Below are 19725 nucleotides of genomic sequence, written 5' to 3' on the forward strand. Positions count from 1 at the left end.
TCAGGTCCATTTCTCCAGTTCTCCTGATTCTCCCCACCCATGTTTTGGCTTTATCTTCAGACAAATAGTTAGATACCACAGTATCCACAGACCTCTCATTCATTTGTGAAGGACAAATGTCTAAACAATACATAGCTTTCACTAGCTTACACACAAGACAAACAAACCAACAAACAAATGTGCTCAACTCCCTTTCAAATGTCAGCTGGCATAGCATTGGGCCAAATTTGAGAATTTCTCTCTGGGAAGATAGATTGACCCTGTTCTGACAAGGTCTATCCTTGTAGGTGAGGCTAGGCTTAGGTTTGCATTGTCTGGAAAAGAATAGACAACTGAACGAATGGGGGGCTCTCTTGGAAATGGTGACTTGGAATGGATACAATGTAGCAATCTGCGATGTCCCTCATCCTCTACAAGCAAAACTGGTTCTAAAGGCAAAAACAACCACAGTGGGAGTAGCCACAGCAAAACTCATCAGAAGGGCAAACTGCGCACAGAAATAATTAAATAAGAATAGAAACACCTAAATAAACACTATGAGAAATACAACTGGGGCATGACTATACCTAGAGTATTTTTAATTATTATAGAATACTTTGAACAAATTATGCCAATATCTCATTTTGAACTTAGTGACCGAATGTCACTAAGAAATTTACAAATTAAAAGTATTTTTTTAAATAAGCAGAAAGCATAAGTAAAACAACAACAACAAAAAAGAAATGATATTGTTATCACCTCTACTTTTTAACCAAAAGATCTAGTTACAGACAGTTTAATACACAAGTTCGGCCAACTTCAAGAAAGATGAGAAAGGAGGTACCTGGGTGGCTCAGTCAGTTGAGCCTGCAACTTCGGCTCAGGTCATGATCTCACAGTCCGTGAGTTCCAGCCCCGCGTCGGGCTCTGTGCTGACAGCTCAGAGTCTGGAGTCTGCTTCAGATTCTGTGTCTCCCTCTCTCTCTGCCTTTTCCCCGCTCACACTGTCTCCCTCTCTCTCTCTCAAAAATAAATAAAAATTATAAAATAACAATTAAAAAAAAAAGATGAGAAAGAAAAAATTGCAAAATGATTCAGACTGTGAAAAGGAATAAAGCTATCCATTTCATTACATGAGTGCACTATAACATTGATACCAAAATAAGACAAGTAGAGACAAAAAATGGAAAATTATGACCCAATCTACTATGAGCATAGATGCAAAAATCCTAAGTAAAGGATAGCAGATTAAAAGCCTCAAAAAAAAAAAAAAACAGCAACAACAACAACAAAAATTACAAGACAAATTTGGCCCCAGGTGTGCAGACAAGATTTTAAAATTATAAATTTATTCGTATACATCATCCCATTAGTAGATTTACCTAGAAAAAGACCATGATCAGGGAATACAAGAAAATATATAAAAAAATAAAATGAATAAACATTAGCAATAACATATTCTGAGAGATTTAATACATATCGGTGATAAAAGTTCTGAGCAGAGGGGAAAAAAGAAAAACCTGAAATGAAAAATAGTTTTTATAAAACCTATAGTAAAGCCCACATTCAATATTCCATTTTAGAAGTGTTCTAATTAAATTCCGCTGGAAACCAGTTATAAGCGTTGTAACAGTTAGTGTTCTATTATCAAACAGAAACAGCGCCAGACTCTCCTTAAAGGGAGAGAGACTGATTTTATTCAGAAACTTGCAATATGGGAAAAGAGACCTCTGCATAGAACTGGGCTCAATTTGGATTACAATATGACAGGTAAGGATTTGTACCTAGGAGAAAGGTGCGGAGGGGAGGATGTCATTCAGAGGGTGAAAAATTACTAAAAAGAGACATCAAATGTTAAGAGGGGATTCTTGCTGAGGCTGGTCAGGATGACCAGATATGAGAAGGGGACGGCAAAGTGTTTGACTAGATACTGAGACTGATCGCATAGCAAGGGTGTGGAAGATTCTAAACAGCAGGGTTCTTGCTAAAACTCAGCTATTTATGGACAGGGGACAAGGAACAACCTGACTAAAGTGTGACCAAGGACAGAATCTTGTCACCATATTTTATTAGAAATCCAAGACAAGGAAACAATCAAAAAAAAAAGTAGTAAAAGATTTGAAAAGAAAAAGTTAATTTTTCCAACTCAAAGGACTCTACAGACAAATTGTAGAGCATGCTGATTTGCTGGTTAAGTTTAAAAGTGGGAATACCAACAGCATTGTAAAAGCAGTAGGCTCTTAGAAAAATAAAAGTGCCCGTAAGCTTTTCCCATCAACAATGCCTATTTAGGAAAATAATTTTGGAAAAAAAAATTATTAAAAAAACATTATTTAGGGGCGCCTGGGTGGCGCAGTCGGTTAGGCGTCCGACTTCAGCCAGGTCACGATCTCGCGGTCCGTGAGTTCGAGCCCCGCGTCAGGCTCTGGGCTGATGGCTCGGAGCCTGGAGCCTGTTTCCGATTCTGTGTCTCCCTCTCTCTCTGCCCCTCCCCTGTTCATGCTCTGTCTCTCTCTGTCCCAAAAATAAATAAACGTTTAAAAAAAAAAAAAAAAAAAAAAAAAAAAAAAAAAACATTATTTAAGTACATAAAAGATGAAGCAAAAAATGAGATAGCTCATTTAATGAATAAGGAAATACAATTCTGGTAGAATTAATACTACTACTACTAATAATAATAATAATTAAAGACAACATTTACTGAGCATTCTCCATATGTCAAGCACCTTTTCCAAATACTTTACAAAATGTACTTTATTTAATTCTTACAACATTCTGAATATTGCACAATGATTAAATTCATTTTAAAGGTGTAGAAACCAGACAGGCAAAGGCTAACAATTCTATCATAATGAAAGGAAAAAGCAGTAGTGGAAATGAGCATTTTTAAGTTCTAATCTAAAAATTTAACATAACTCCTATTTAAAAAATCCAAAGGCCAAAGTATTTCTTTTTTTTTAATGTCTATTTATTTTTGAGAGAGAAAGAGACAGCTAGAAAAAGAAAGAGAGAGAAAGCAGGGGAGGGCAGAGAGAGAAGGAGACACCGAATACGAAGCAGGCTCCAGGCTCCAACCTGTCAGCACAGAGCCCAACTCCTGAATTGCGAGATCAAGACCTGAGCCGAAGTCAGACGCTTAACAGTCAGAGCCATCTAGACGCCCTAAGGACAAAGTATTTCTAAAATTTTTATAGAAGGTTTATTTTCTGAATATCCAGAGAAATTTAATTTATTAATTCATTTAATCCTTAAAATATGTCTATGAAGAATATACTATTATCCTTACTTTATAGATGAGGAAATTCAGACACTGCAAGTTTAACTCAAAAGACTACGGCCACACAGCTAGTTGGTAGCAAAGAGGTGATACAGGATAGTCCAATTATAAACTATAGGCTCTGAACAAGTATCATATATATGTGTGTGTGTGTGTGTGTGTGTGTGTGTGTGTATAGCAAGTATAAGACAATGGCAACATTGCCTAATTCTTGACAGATGTTTCTGTTATATAACTGCTGTAATTTTTTTCTATATTAAGTTTGGTAACAAGAAGAAATGAAGCAAAGTATATTTTAAGTAGGCAGAGGTTTAGTAGCAAACTGCAGAAGTGTTTCTTCACTCGTACAGGTAGGGTGCAAAGTAAGATGTATTCACAAATGCTCCTGGAGAAATACTGTAATTTCAACTTTTGTCAAGCTGATGGATATAAAGTATATGGACCTTGGATGAATGTTAGTAAGGGATTATGATTCTTATTATAGATATTTCATCTGTCTACAATGTGTAAGGTAGAATTGAGAAGCCACACATGAGAAGAGTCAGAGAAAACAATTAGAAAGAGACAGTAATTGTCCAAATGAGAGATGATGTTCTCTCACTAGGAAACTAGTGAGAACAGGACTTAGGAGGGACGCACTGAGGAAGTAAGAACGATGGGCAGCTAGAGTGAATGCCATGTATCTGGTTTTCGTGATGAAAGTTACAAGGGAATGGTTCTACATGGCAAGACAGGAAGAGTAGGCTTGGGAAGGAAATTATTAAAGATGCTAAGCTTGGGGCGCCTGGGTGGCGCAGTCGGTTGAGCGTCCGACTTCAGCCAGGTCACGATCTTGCGGTCCGTGAGTTCGAGCCCCGCGTCAGGCTCTGGGCTGATGGCTCAGAGCCTGGAGCCTGTTTCCGATTCTGTGTCTCCCTCTCTCTCTGCCCCTCCCCCGTTCATGCTCTGTCTCTCTCAGTCCCCCCCAAAATAAACGTTGAAAAAAAAAAAGATGCTAAGCTTGATTATGAAAATCCAGGGTAACGCTTCTGCACTTGAGTCCAAAACTCAGGAAGGATGTCAGAACAAAAGTGGAGGTCAGACAGCACAAAATGAGGAAAAGCAGGGGCTGAAGACAGAAAGTAGAATTTGATGTGTTATCCACAAAGGAAGAGGAGGAGGATTTTGTGGAAAAGGCAGAAAAGTGAGAACTGAAAGGGTAAGAAGATCCATAAGAGAGGTTGGTAGTGAGAGCCAAGAGGGTAGGGTTTCAGTGAGTGGGTGGCCTACAGTGTAAAAAAATACCTTAATCAAACTAAGGTAGAGTAAAATAAGAACTGGCAGGATGTTGAAAATCAGATGATTTTGTCCATTAAGACAAGGTGAGGTCAAAGGGCAGACTATGCTTGTAAGAAGTTTGGTTGAGAAAGGTAAGGGTGGGGCAGGCACAGAGAACCAGCAGCAAGAGAGGAAGGTGGGAATGGGGGTAGGGTTATTGCTGTTGTTTAACAAGATGTTTTCCAGTCTTAGAGGAAAGAGCTAAGAGAGAGTTTTAAAGAGAGAAATAATTTATGAAGTAAATTCTTAGAGGTTGCAAAACCATGAGCAAAAGCGGAATCCAAGTGTGTGCTCCATCAGAGTTCGATAGAACCATTTAGGGGTAAAGTGTAGTGTATGAATCGGACCAGTACTCCTCAATGTGCGGTCCATACACCAGCAACATCAGCAATATGTGGTCCACTGAATTCGAATCTCTATGAGCAGAACCCAGAAATCCACCTTATAACACGATCTCAGGTAATTCCTATGTGTTTAAAAATTTTCATAACGTCATGAGTGATAGTTCACAGAGGTGTAAAAAGCCTTTTTAAACAAGAAGTTTAAATGTACCATTGTAGCCATATGTAATTAAGGAACTAGATAGAGCACAAGGAAAGTGGATAGGTATTTGGTAAGATGACTTTCTTGTTTCAGGCTTTCCCCGAGGGAGGTAAATGTGAAATCACAGTTTTCCTTTTCACATAATATAAACTGCCACTTGCTCTATCAGTTGTATTTAGTAGTTCCAATTTCTATATTACGTATTTATATAATGTATGGGATATATGTATACAACCTGATAAGAGAAAATAGCTATCTTAAACAGCAGCATTTCAAAATATTTCCTTTTATTAATTTTTTTTCATATTATTTATTTTAGACAGAGGGGCAGAAGGAGAGAGAGAGAATCCCATTCAGGCTCCATAATCAGCACAGAGCCCAATATGGGACTTGATCCCATGACCTCGGGATCGTGACCTGAGCCGAAATCAAGAGTCAGATTCTCAACCAACTGAGCCACGCAGACGCCCCTCAAAATATTTCTACAAGCCATATGGTTGAGCAAAACTTTAAAAATTTAGATTACAATCAACATAATGAGAAGTGTCTTGTTATGAAATATACCAAATTCATATAATATGTCATATGCATATGAAATAATATTTATTGACCAGTTTCCCACTGGATTGGACTCTCTATGCAATGACAATTCATTCTCAGGAAGGGTAGCACATCAAAGAAGATTAGATTTACTGGCCCTTTATTAGCCTTTATATAACTTCCTGAGATGCTCACTATCTAATTACTGTGATATCCAATGAAATTGATTTTATTATTTATTTATTTATTTTGCAAGAGAGATAAGAGAGAGGGACAGCTCAACAGGGGAAGGGCACTGAGCCACCCAGCCTCCCTGACAATCTCTCTTTTTAATTAGACGTTTAGTTGTTTCTTAATTGTTTGGTCCAACCATATTTTTTTTCAACCATATTTTTTTTCAACGTTTATTTATTTTTGGGGGGACTGAGAGAGACAGAGCATGAACGGGGGAGGGGCAGAGAGAGAGGGAGACACAGAATCGGAAACAGGCTCCAGGCTCTGAGCCATCAGCCCAGAGCCTGACGCGGGGCTCGAACTCACGGACCGCGAGATCGTGACCTGGCTGAAGTCGGACGCTTAACCGACTGCGCCACCCAGGCGCCCCATGTCCAACCATATTTAATGCAGTTATACATGTGGTTGAATTTAATTTTATCATCTTCCAGTTTGTTTTCCATTTGTTTTATTTATTTTCTCCTTTACAGCCTTGTTTTGATTCATCAAATTCTTATTTTCAGCATTCTTTTTATGTACTCTATTATTTTTTAGCTGTATCTCTGTGGCTTTTTTTTTTACTTGTTTTTAAGTAAATGCTGTAGAAATTGCAATACAACTCTTAAATTTCTCAATATGCCTTGAATTAATATATCACTTTTGTATAATGAATAAATCTTACAACATTATAATTCCATTTATAGTTTCCTCCATTATTTGTGCTATAGTCTTAATATAGTTTACTTCCAAATACTTTATAAACTCCACAGCATATGTTCATAATTTTATTTAAAAACATTGTCACCCTCTATAAAACAATGTTTGTATTAAAGGAGATATACAATTGAAAATGATTGAATTTCTAACAAAAATGATAATGGAAAACCAATATATCAGAGTCTGTAGAATATATTAAAAGCATTGATAAGAGAAATTTGATATGACTATACATTTGTGTAAGTAAAAAATAAATGGAACTGAATATAAATGCATTGAGCTTCCAGCCCAAAAACCTAGAAAAGGAACAACAAAGTAAACCAGAAGAAGGTGTAAAAAAGAAAATAACAAAAGAGAAAACTAAAGTGACAGAAAATAGAAAAAGACTAGACTTTGTAATAAGTAAATCAAAATTCTGGTGTTTGAAAAATATTACTAAACACATATGTCAATGCCTAACTTGCTTAATTTTTAAAACCATATTATTAAAGCACTAACTTACAAAGTAAGAAATAAGCAAGAAGGGCAAAAAAACACTGACATAGAAGAAAAAAATATATTTTTAGATCTTAAGAAGCTGTTTTGAAGACCTCTATGTACATATACATGAACACCACACTGGAAGGGATAATATCTTAGTAAAATACAGACTAAGGCAATTACCCATTAGGGATAGAAAACCTAAATAACTACTATCTATGGATGACAGAAAATTTTACTGTAGAACTACAGATGTTTCAAAGGCAATTTCTAACAAATCTCTAAGGATCAAATAGTTCTGATATTCTATAGCAGTCTCTGGTTTTGTGCTACATAACTAGGGTAGTTCAGTAGAGAGTGAGTGGAGGATTTCTAACAAATAATGATAATGCATTACACACGTTCAAATATACAAGAACACCGAGGTATACATATATGCGTAATGAGTCGAATATTGGCTCTAAAATAAATACGTCCATGGCCTAATCCTTGGTACCTGTCTTACCGTCTTATTTGACAATAGGTTCTTTGCAGATGTAGTTCAAATGAGTGGATGCTAAGCACAATGATATGTGTCCTTAAAAGACACAGATTTAACACATAGAAACACCCAGATAAAAATGAAAGAAAAGATGGAAGGGCAGCCAGAGCCAAGGAACGCCAGGGATTGCCAGCAGCCACCAGAAGACATAGAATGATGCTCCCTGAGAGCTTCCAGAAGGAACGAGCCTTGCTAACAACTTGATTTTGGAAATCTTGCCTCCAGAACAACTATGAAAGAATAAAATTCTGTGGTTTTAAGCCACCCAGTTTGTAATGATTTGTTATGGCAGCCCTAGGAAATTAGTACAGATTTTGGCACTGAGAGGCAGGGTGCTGCTGTAATAAAATCCTGAAAATGTAGAATTGGCTTTGAAATTGGGGAATGGTGGAAAATGGAAGAATGTTGAGGGGAATGGCTGAAAAAGCCTAGGTTACCTTGGACAGATAGTTAGCAGAGACTTGAACATTTAATAATACTTGTAATAGTGAAGGCTCAGAAGAAAATAAAGAATATGAGACAGAAAGCTTCCATTTTCTTAGAGAATAAATATATTGTCATGATCACAATGCTGGTAGAAATGTAAATATTAAAGATTATTCTGTTGAGATCTTGGAAGGAAGGAAGGAATGTGTTATTGGGAACAGGAGGAAAGGTGATCCTTGTTAAAAAGGTCAGGAGCCAGGCTGAATTGTGCTTGGGTGTTGGGCGTAAAGTTGAACTTGTCAGAGAAGGACTCGGATTTTAGCTGAGGAGATTTCCAAGAAAAGTATTTAAGATGCAGCCTGGTTTCTCCTTCCTGCTTATAGGAAAATGTGAGAAGGAAAAGAAAGATTGAGGAAAGATCCATTAAGCAAAAGGAACCACGACTTGATTTTGTAAATTTTCAGCCCATTCAGACTGATAAAGAAGCTAAAAGTTGGAAGTCCATTGTTGGAAAGCTACCGTGGAGGGAAGGTCAAGAGTGTGGCTGGAAAGAAAGCCTTTGTGGAAGACATTAGGTGTGTGTCATGAATCTAATCAATCCTGGTAGAAAACAGGAAAAGACGGGATTTCCCGGGAATGCTCTTGTATGATGGTGCCAAACCCTTGACATTAAAAAAAAAAAAAAAAAAAATCTGCAAGTGTTCTGAGGGCCTTATACCACAAAAACACTAAGGGACAGAGATGGGATGAAATATACTAAGACTGTCAAATTCCAGAGGCAGCAAATGGAATGATGGAGCTATAAACATTTGCTGCCTATCAAAGAAAAGGAAAACTAATTCTAAGGGTAGAGCTTCAGGAAAAAGGCAGAGGCCAGAGAGGTGAGGCTAGAGGCTAGAGACAGGACCAAGCAAGCCTCCATGGGCTCAGTCAGCAGAGCATCAAGCCACAGAGAATTATTCTCAGGCTTTGAAAGGTACAAAACTTCGACCTGCTGGGCACCAATGACACCATTATTCCTTTTATTCCTGCCCCTGTGGAATGGAAATATCTATCCCAAGCCTGTGTTAACCTTAAAATAAACCTGCCCGTTATTTCACCAGCAAAAAATGGGTTTATTCAGGAACAACAGAGGATTCCAATCTGGGACAAGCAACCCATGCCAAAACCACAGACAATTCTGCAGAACAAAGGAGAGGAGTCCTCTTTTGTAGAGGAAGGATGAGAGTTGGGAGGGTTATTATAAACAAAAAATCCATTGGTATATACTGGGAGCTGGAAGTGTCATGGTTTTTCATTGGCTAAGCTATGACTATCTCTCATTGGCTGGGCTGTTGCCAGGAAGAAGAGAAAGCCTTTCTTCCTCCTGCTGAGATAGTTAAGTAGTAAGGATTTGCAAGGTGGGTCTCTTCCTGTTGGGTCTGCAATTGACAACAAGTAGCAGAGAATTAGAACTCCCACTACCAGTCTCCCTTTAGACTCCATTTTAAATTATTATTATTTTTTAGTTACTAATTTCACACTTGTCACACTATTTTATTTTGAAAGTAGATAACCAACTCACTTTCTATTCCCATAGGTCTGCAAATGGGGAGGAATTTGCCCTAGGATGAATCATACATACAGTCTCACCCACCTGATATCTGATAAATGACTTAAAAGATGAGATTTAAGATTTTACAAGCTAATGATAAATAAGATTTAGGACTTAGTGCCAATTGATTAACATATTTGGTAATGTTGAGATGGGATGCATGATTATGGAAATAGGGCACATATGATTTTTCAGGTGCCAGACAGCACACTGTAGTGGATTTAATAGTGGCTCAAAAAGATGTGTCCAAGTCCTAAACTCTATACCTGAGAATGTAGCTTTACTTAGAAATAGGGTCCTCATAGGTATGACTAAGCTACAGACCTCAAGATCAGATCACCCTATAATCAGGGTGAGCTCTAAATCCAATGTTGTGTCTGTGTGTGTGTGTGTGTCTGTGTCTCAATCTGAATCAACTGCGACACAGACACACAAAGAGGAAGAGACTATGCGAAAATGGTGGCAGATATGGGAAGGAAACACAAACCTAAGCCTGCCAAAGTTCACCAGCAACCACTAGAAGGCATGAAATATATTCTCGTAGAACCTCCAGGAGGAACTAACTCTGCCAATGACTTGATTTTTGTTGTTGTTGTTTTTTACTTCTGGCCTCCAGAAGTGTGAGAGATTAAATTTATGTTGCTTCGAGCCACCCAGTCTGTGGTGATTTGTTATCTCTAGGAAACAAGCAATATGCACACAAATACACAGATGTAAAAATACTCGTGAACATACGCATGGATGTATGTGGATGCTGGTGAAGGATACGGAAAAGTTCTTTGCACTGTTTGCATTGGTTTTGTAGGCCTGAAATTATTTCAAAATGAATAGGTTAAAGACAAAAATACATGAATTTGTGTTTTAGTATTTTGGGGGTAAATAGCCAGTAGTGCAATTACTGGATCATAGCATCGTTCTGTTTCTAACTTTAAGAGGAACCTCCATACTGTTTTCCATACTGGCTGCACCAGCTTGCCCTCCCACCAACAGTGCTTGAGGATTCCTTTTTCTCCACATCCTTGCCAACACTTATTGTTTCTTGTGGTTCTGACTTTAGCCATTCTGATAGGTGTGAGGTGATATCTCATTATAGTTTTGATTTGCATTTCCCTGATGGTGAGTGATGTTGAGCATCTTTTCATGTGTCTGTTAAACATGCACCCCTACGTTTCTAGCAGCATTATTTACAATAACAAAGTTGTAAATACAGCCAAGTGTCCATCGATAGATCAGTGGATAAAGAAGATGTGATATATATATGCAATGAGATATTATTCAGCCATAAAAATGAATGAAATCTTGCTATTTACAATGATATGGATGGAGCTAAAGAGTATTATGCTAACTGAAATAAGCCCATCAGAGAAACACATATGGAAAGACATTCCACTCACATTTGGAATTTAGGAAACAAAAACAGGGGGATAAAAGCAAGGGAAAAAGAGAACGAGAGAGACAGAGAGACCAGAGGCAAACCAAGAAATAGCTCTTAACTATAGAGAACAAACTGATGGTTAGCAGAAAGGAGGTAGGTCGGGGGATGGGTGAAATTGGTGATGGGGATAAAGGAATGAACAACAAGGCTGTAATGAGCACTGGGTGGTGTATGGCATTATTGAATCACTGTATTGTAACTATACTGGACTTCAAAATTAAATTAAAAATAAATAAATAAAAGGTCAATTGGCATTTTACATAAATTTTTGAGAAAGAATACTCTTATATGCACGTTTCCTATTCCCACCATTCTTCACTTCCTTCTTTAAATCGATTTTTCAATATGATATTATTGTTCTTCAGTTCGACAAATTTCAATTTCATATAGTACATGATAATTGGTGACAAATTCCATTTCATTCATCTAAAAATATCTCCATATTATTTCCTCTCAGTCTCAAAGATGTTTTGCCTGGGTTTAGAGTATTTTTTCTTTCAGCATTTTAAAGCTGTCATTCCATTGTCTTCTGGCTTCAGTTTTTATAAAGAGAAGTCGTATCTCGCCGTATGGTTTCCCTCCAGTATGCAGTGTGTTGTTCCTTACTGTTTTGTTTTGTTTTTAAGATCCCCCCCCTCTTTTTTGGTTTCCATAAATCTGACTTTAATCTATCTAAATGATATTTTCCTTCTAATTGTTATTTTGGGGAGTCACTGGGATTCTGGATCTGGATTGATGTTTTCCATCATAGTTACCAAAATTGTATCTATTAGTTTTCAAAAAATGTTGTTGCCCCGGGCTCTCTCCTGTCTTTGGGGGGCTCAGATCACACATAATTTAGCCTGTTTGGTATTGTCTTACAGATCACTGACTCTACTTTTTTCTTTTCAGTTGTTTTTCTCTGTGAACTTCAAGTTGGATATTTCCTAACTGACCAGTTCTTAATCTGCCTATGCATTGATGCTTTCTTCTATAGTGTACAATCTGCTGTTAAGCCTTTCCAATATTTTTATTTCGGATGTTTTATATTATTATTTTCTGATTTTTATTCCTTTTTGTTTTTTAGGACATTTATTTGAGAGAGACATAGAAGCAGAAGTGAAGAAGGGGAAGAGATAGAGAGGGAGACAGATAATCCCAAGCAGGCTCTGCACTGTCAGCACAGAGCCCAATGAGGGGCTCGAACTCAGAAAACTGTGAGATCATGACCAGAGCTGAAACCAAGAGTCAGATGCTTAACTGACTGAGCCACCCAGATGTCCCTGATTTTTTAATCATTTTTAGGGTTTTCATTTCTGTTATAAAATTCTGTATCTCTTCACCCATTCCTTCCTATATTAAACACACACACACACACACACACACACACACACACACACACACTACTTGTTTTAAAGTCCTTTACATTAATTCCAATGACTAGGTACTCAGAATTTGCTTCTATTGGCTCCTTTTTTCCCTCTCATTAGAGTTGCATATTCTTGTTTCTTTCTGTTTATTTTATTTTGTATTTTATTCCAGCTATTGTGTAAGGGGACAAAAGTGTAGAATGGGGTATATTTTTAAATTATACTTATTATGTTCACAGAAATCACAATCCCTCTTCTGTAGCAGCTGGAAGTTATGATGAAGCCCTGATTATTTTGATTCCTCCATGGTTGGCCTGATCTGGAACTAAACCACACTTTCATTTAAATTGACTACATTGAAAGTCAACTAAATTGTTAAACTCTATGCCAGCATCACCATAGGGCTAAACTTTTGATCTTATAAGGTTTGAGCCAAGAGGGAATTGTTCCAGTGTCATATAGTTTTTCTTCAAGTTTGGAGGCGATTTTGCCAGGACCCTAGAATCCCAGCACCTTGAGAATACAAGACATTACATAAATTCTCTTTGATTTACTACTATTTACTTCACTACTGCTTCCTTGGTTACAGTCTGGTGGGAGGGTGGCAGAGAAACTGTGGTTAAGCTATTTATTTTCCCATTTGGGGCCCTCCAGATATCAACCCATCCCTCTAGCTTAGGCTGCCACTCAAAGCTTGATTTATGTCTTCTCAGTCCTGCAAATTTTCCAGTCTCCAATCTATGGCAGACTCACTTTTCTGCATACCGGATCTATAGAAGATGCCACGGTCCTCTGCTCACATGTGAAGGATTTGTCCCTATCTCTGTTTCATCAACCAAACCTTTCTTGGACCTACTGCTTTTTTTTTTTTTTATAAATTTTTTTTTTCAACGTTTATTTATTTCTGGGACAGAGAGAGACAGAGCATGAACGGGGGAGGGGCAGAGAGAGAGGGAGACATAGAACCGGAAGCAGGCTCCAGGCTCGGAGCCATCAGCCCAGAGCCCGATGCGGGGCTCGAACTCACGGACCGCAAGATCGTGACCTGGCTGAAGTCGGACGCTTAACCAACTGCGCCACCCAGGCAGGCACCCCAGGACCTACTGCTTTTTAATAGTCTCATAGAAGTGTATGATTTTATGTTATCAATTAATCTTTTTTCTATTTTAGTTAAAAGTGACTGACAATCACTTAATATTTTACTACATTCTAACGAGATGTGAAAATAGTATCCTTAATTTTTAACATAAATGTGATTATTGCAACATAATAAACATTATGTATTCAAGAACAATTTCTCTTGAAGACCCATATTACTTCTATGTACATGTTAACATCTTCCTCATACTTGTTGGAATTTACCAAATAATCTGTCATTCAAAGATGGATGTTATATTAATTGAGAGCACTCGTGTCATAGCATTCCATGATTTGTCAAGTATTTTACTAAGATCTTTTAATAAATAAATGTTATCAGTGATGATGAAATAAATAATATTTTTTGATGTTATCTCCAAAAGTGATGTAAATCCATGTTGTAGACCAATTATAACTGTTGTTCTCTCTGTTATAGAAACAATGACATTGGTAAATGACATTATTTTTTCTATGAAATAATTTTTAAGGAGTCCATATACTACCAACCCTTTGTATCCTTCATAAGTAATAATGTTAAAATAGCATTTTCTCTATGACTTTTTCATTCTGTAAGCAACTTATAGATGCTATTTGTTAAACGCCATTTGTCACACAAGATGATTTCAATGACCTGTAATAAAAATTTGTCTTTTAAATGGTCATTTTTGAAATGTTTTGACATCTCATTGATTCTTCTTAATACAGTATCATTGCTCAGTTGGATAGAGAAATAACTTCACTTGAATTTTTTTATCAGTGTATTAATAATCCCTCTCACATTTAGTAAGATTAATTTTCCTCTAATATTCCATGGTTTATCAGGGTTATTACTTCTTGCTATTTTTTACATAAAACTGATGCTTTTGTCTTGCTGATCAGTAGACTTTTAAACATTGCAAAAATAATATTCAATAGTTTCCCTCTGTATGTCTGAAGCAAAATATGTCTTTTCAAAATTTTTCAGTAAATGTGGGCAAAATATTTACTTAATCTTGACAGTTTCCTTGCTTCAGTAAAAATAATGTTTTGGCATAGTAAGAACTGTGCACAAAGATATAAAAATAAATTCAATTATTTAAAGAAATGTCAATCTTAAAACTTTATGAAAGAAGTTTTCAAAAATATAGTTATATACAGAACAATCACAAATGTGACAACAAAAATGAAGACTGGCACACGTTTCTTGAGTTGGTGGTTCAAATACTTAGTTATTGATGTAGTTTTCCAAAGTAGTAAATTCTTGGGAAATTTCCAAGCAAAAACATATTTCTTCAATAACAAATTCATATGCACACCTGGACAATTCATTAAATAATAAATAGTCAAAGTATAATTTATTGATATCTAAAATGGATAATCATGGGCAGGTTGTCACCGGCATGAATGTTCTGTAAGATGTTTTATTATTATGTGGGATGCAGGAAAATTCTTTACCCATCAAATATCATGGGTCACCTAGAACCCCACATCCATACCCATTAAACACCTTTGCACCTTTCAGTCATTGGGTCACCTACGAGTTAAGTAATTTTCCAAATTTTATTGTAGAGAACTTAGAGAATCATGACTTAAATAAATTCATAAAAACAGAAATCACAAAAGATAAATCTTTCAATGTAAAACAAAAGAACTGGAAACGATGAAGCAAAGGACATAACGTTAGGTAATGTCTAGGACTCATAGGATGTTGAGAGAAACCAGCCCATTTTCCCAGCTGTATTTCTACCACAGATATAAGAAAAATCTATATAAAATATTCCCCCATGAAAGCAACTGAACCATGCTGGGTTTTATGAAGGAGCTCTTTAACATTTTTTTTTTCTATTTCTTCTGTGCTAATTGGATTCTATTTCCCCTCAAATATATTTTTGGGTTTGTTTGTCTGTTTGTTTTTTAGCCTTGACAGAGAATTCTTTATTTTGCCCCTCAGCACACTAAGAACATCTCCAATCACACACATGACTACATATAAAATATAGACTATCGCCAATATTTTTTCCTTCATATGACATTATGCCAGTCTATATGCAAGAGAAAGTATTGTTCATGATTTAGGCAATGACCTAATTAGCCAGGCAATAACATTCAAGACCTGGTAAACAACAGTTTTAGTCAGAAAAGCAATATTAAAAGAGTTCGTGTAAAGCTGGGGTGTTTATGATTCTTTTTCCACTCCTGGTCATTTCATGCACAGCCTGACTATTCTCAATCATGGTTCCTGCCTTCTTTCACAGAAGAAAGAGAGATTATTTGGAGTGGTACTGAAAAAGTTCAGGAAATGCTTATCCCAACACAAATTTTCACACTGAAAAATAATAGAAAAATAAAGCTTTAAAAAAAAAAAAGAGCACATTGGATTTCAGAAGTCATAAACCCTGGAGAACCTGGGTGGCTCAGTTGGTTAAGTGCCAACTTCGGCTAAAGTCACGATCTCATGGTTGGTGGGTTTGAACCCTGGTGTTGGGTTCTGTTCTGACAGCTCAGAGCCTGGAGCCTGCGTCACATTCTGTCTCCCTCTCTTTAAGACCCTTCCCCGCTTGTACTCTGTGTGTGTGTCTCTCTCTCAAAAATGGAATAAATAAATAAATAAATAAATAAAAGAAAATTAAGAAGTATGTACCCTAATAATTTTTTAAGAAAGCTTGCTGTAAATATTTCCAAAACCACCGGGCTTTACAAAGTATTGTACAATGTCTTATGTACCTGTCCAATTCTGTTCAGTAGTTTTCTTTCTGTTGCATTTTCATCTCAGGAAGGTCAACAACCATCTGAATTCCTCTTTAGCTAATGATCTCATTAGCCTACTTTTAACAATGGAAGAAGACACTGTTTTACAGGTTAAGTCAACTGGTTCTCCTTATTTCTCATAGTTTCAATTATGTTTTAACATCATATTATTGTGAACTTACAGAAGGAATCTGTCAGTCATGAAAAATAAAACATCAGTTGTGGGGCTTACAAAGTAAAAAGGGAAATTTTTTCCCAAAACTTTTTTTTTGTTTAAAAAAATAATTTAGGGGCGCCTGGGTGGCTCACACAGTTAGGCCTCCGACTTCACCTAGGCCATGATCTTGTGGTTGGTGTGTTCAAGCCCTGCCTGGGCCTCTGTGCTGAGAGCTCAGAGCCTGGAACATGCTTTGGATTCTGTGTCTCCCTCTATCTCTGCCCCTCCCCCACTCACACTCTGTCTCTCTCTCTCTCAAAAAATCAATAAACAAAAAATAAGTAAATAAAAAATAAATAAAATAACAAGTTAAATGTACAAGATGAAGCACAGCACTTTCCAAAAGCTGAAAATGAAGCCAAAACATGAAATTACTCAATGATTATAGAAGACAGATCTGATGTGTTGTGTGTGTGGGCGGGGGGGGGGGGGGGGGGGGGCGGGGCGGTGGACAGGTATCTCTGAATCTCTGATTGCTTCAGCATAAGCACCGGTCATTGGCTGCTCTGGCCTTTCCTCCTCTTTTTCTGCCATCCCACCAAAAGACCCCAGCGGAAAGAGCTTTCACAATTTTGGGTAGAGGAGAGGTGCAAAATTACAGGCATTTGAACAGAGCAGTTGCTTTCAAAAGTGTGTCCTCCAAGATCAAACCGAAGAAGGTTTGTATCGTCTGCTGCTAGGAAATCCCTGCTCTGGGAGAAGTTTGCTTCTGGCACCTGAAACAGTGTTTACCTTCACACTCCAAGCCGCACACGTTCCGCAGGTAAGCCCTGGTGAGCTGTGTCCCGCAGCGGTCACACCTAAATGGTCCAATCCCGGAGCGGATGAGTATGTGCTGGTTTAGGTTCTGAACACCGGGGAATCGCACCCCACGAGGGGCGAAAAGGTTCGTGTGGACCATGTGGACTTGGTGGTTCCCTACTGATGGCAGAAGAAGGTGGAATTAGTAGGGATACTGAACCTCTGCCAGTCCATCATCATCATCTGCATGAGCAATAACCCTCCACGCGCTTTGAACGGTGGGTAACCCTTCGGTGACGCCCCATCTACTGAGCCTGCGGGCAGTGCTGCTCCTGCTCCCCGCCAGGGGGCGCAGTAGCGGAAGCTGGGAGAGCCTGGGAGGAGGAGCGGGAAAGGGAGAGGCCAGAGGGGAAGCCAACGCAGCTTGCAGCCTCTTCCCTCCCGTGGGAGGCGGGGCTGAGAGGACCTCGTCCCCAGTCTCGGTGCTTGGGCCCCAAGGACATGCCAGCCCGGCCTGCACCATGCCTATAAGGTGGGACCATTCCTAGAATATATTTCCATAGTTTCTCTTTTTTTTTCTTCTTTAATTTTTAAGAAAAAGGCCTTTTATTTAAAATTTATTATAATACATATTAATCAGAGAATTCTCTTTGGGTTATTTGCTATCATTCATTAAATTTGGAGGTTTTTGGTTTTTTGTTTTCTGTTTTTTGTTTTTTTGTTGCCGTTTTGTTTTGTTTTTTTCCTAAAACTAGAGTAATATTTCACATAAACTTGGAAAGCACAGATACGCACGTGGCAATGTTGATACACATCTATAAAATCTGCGTTGTTGGTTGTGTCGTTTAGGTCTCTATTCCTTGATCTGTCTTGAATTGAGAGACATGTATTAATCTCTTCTATGATTAGCTTGATTCTATTCCTCCAAGCATCTGTAATTCTATATCCTCTCTACAAGAAAGGTGTCTCAGTGATATGGGAAACATGATAAATAAGATAGCAATTGTTATATTTTCATTGTGAACTCTCAGCTTTATATACCTGTCAGCTTTATAAAGTGACCTTTGTCTTTTTCAGTGCTTCCCGGTCTGAATTCTGGCTTGTCGAATATTAAGTAGGAGATTCCTTTTCCACTTTTCATCTACCTATTCTTGGTTTATATTTGTCATTCTTTTATTATATTATTATCATTATTTGAGAGGGAGAGAGAGCGAGAGCTGGGAAGGGGCAGAGGGAGAGGGATAAAGAGAATCCCAAGCAGACTCCACTACCAGCATGGAGCCCATCATGGGGCTTGAACCAACCACCAAGAGATCAAGACCAGAGCCAAAATTAAGAGTCCGGTGCCCAACGGACTCAGACACCCAGGTACCCTTTATTTTTAAGTTTTCTAAATACTGTTTTATAAGATTGGTGTCTCTTATACATAATACAATCTCAGATTTCATTTTATTAGCTATCTGGAAATCTTTGTAATTTGTGAGTTAAATAAGCACAATCCCATGTTTATATGATGAAATGTTCAGTTTTTCTATAATGAAAAAAAATTAGATTGTAGTCTAGCTGAACTATTTTATTTGTGGCATATCTGTATAATCTTTTGGCATACTTCCTGAGATTTTTCATGTTTATTACACCTCCCTGGCATTTGAAGTCAATCTGGCTGGATATGTAATCTTTACTTCTTATTTTCTTTCCTTGATGAACTTTAATTCACTATTCCATTGTCTTTAGGCATAAAGTATGGCTGTCAAAAGGCTGATGTCAGTTTGATTTTTTTTTTCTTTTGTGAAGAGGAGGATAAACTCCTCCTTTCTGCCAGAATATTCCTGTTTTAAAACAGTTGCCCCGTGTGTTCTCTCCTTTTACTCTCCAGTCTTCTGGGTTGGGTAATAAATTACCCGGTCACTCTAACTAAAAACAATTTAGGGGCACGTGGGTGGCTCAGTCACTTAAGCGTCCAACTTTGACTCAGGTCATGATCTCACGGTTTGTGAGTTCGAGCTCCACGTCCGGCTTTGTGGTGACAGCTCAGAGCCTACATCCTGCTTCGGATTCCATGTCTCTCCCTCTGTCCCTCGCCACTCGCACTCTGTCTCTCTGTCTCTCTCTTTCAAAAATAAAGAAAGAATTTAAAAAATAAAAAAAAAAGCAATTTGGATTTTTCCATGAAGGCTCAGAGGATACTTTTTTCTCTCATTTCCTTCAGAATTCAGGTTTTACTAAAATATGTCTCAGCATTGGCCACTCAGAGTTGGTTTTCCAAAGTATGAAGTGTGTTCTTTCAATACAGACTTCCAAGTCAGCTTTATTTCCAGAAAGATATTCTTGGATTATAGCTTTTTCCTCTTGCTCCATTCCTGTGCTTTGGTTTTCTTCTTCGGGTGTCCCTTCACTCAGATGTTTTCTTGTGTGGCTATCGCTTTCTGTCAAACCATTTTATCCATGTTTTTTCTCTCATGACATTATCCTGGAGTTAATTCACTCTTCTG

At 37.7% G+C, this 19725-nt stretch overlaps 1 pseudogene; it reads right to left on the minus strand.

Moving 5' to 3' along the window:
- Positions 1–17168: 17168 nt before the first annotated feature.
- LOC124523387 (zinc finger and BTB domain-containing protein 44-like) lies at positions 17169–17756 on the minus strand (annotated as a pseudogene).
- Between the last annotated feature and the right edge of the window lie 1969 nt (positions 17757–19725).

The sequence above is a fragment of the Lynx rufus genome, unplaced genomic scaffold (assembly GCF_022079265.1).
Source record: "Lynx rufus isolate CCGP_SWC_20201006 ecotype Redwood Valley unplaced genomic scaffold, mLynRuf1.p SCAF_4, whole genome shotgun sequence".
Classification (NCBI taxonomy): Eukaryota; Metazoa; Chordata; class Mammalia; order Carnivora; family Felidae; genus Lynx; species Lynx rufus.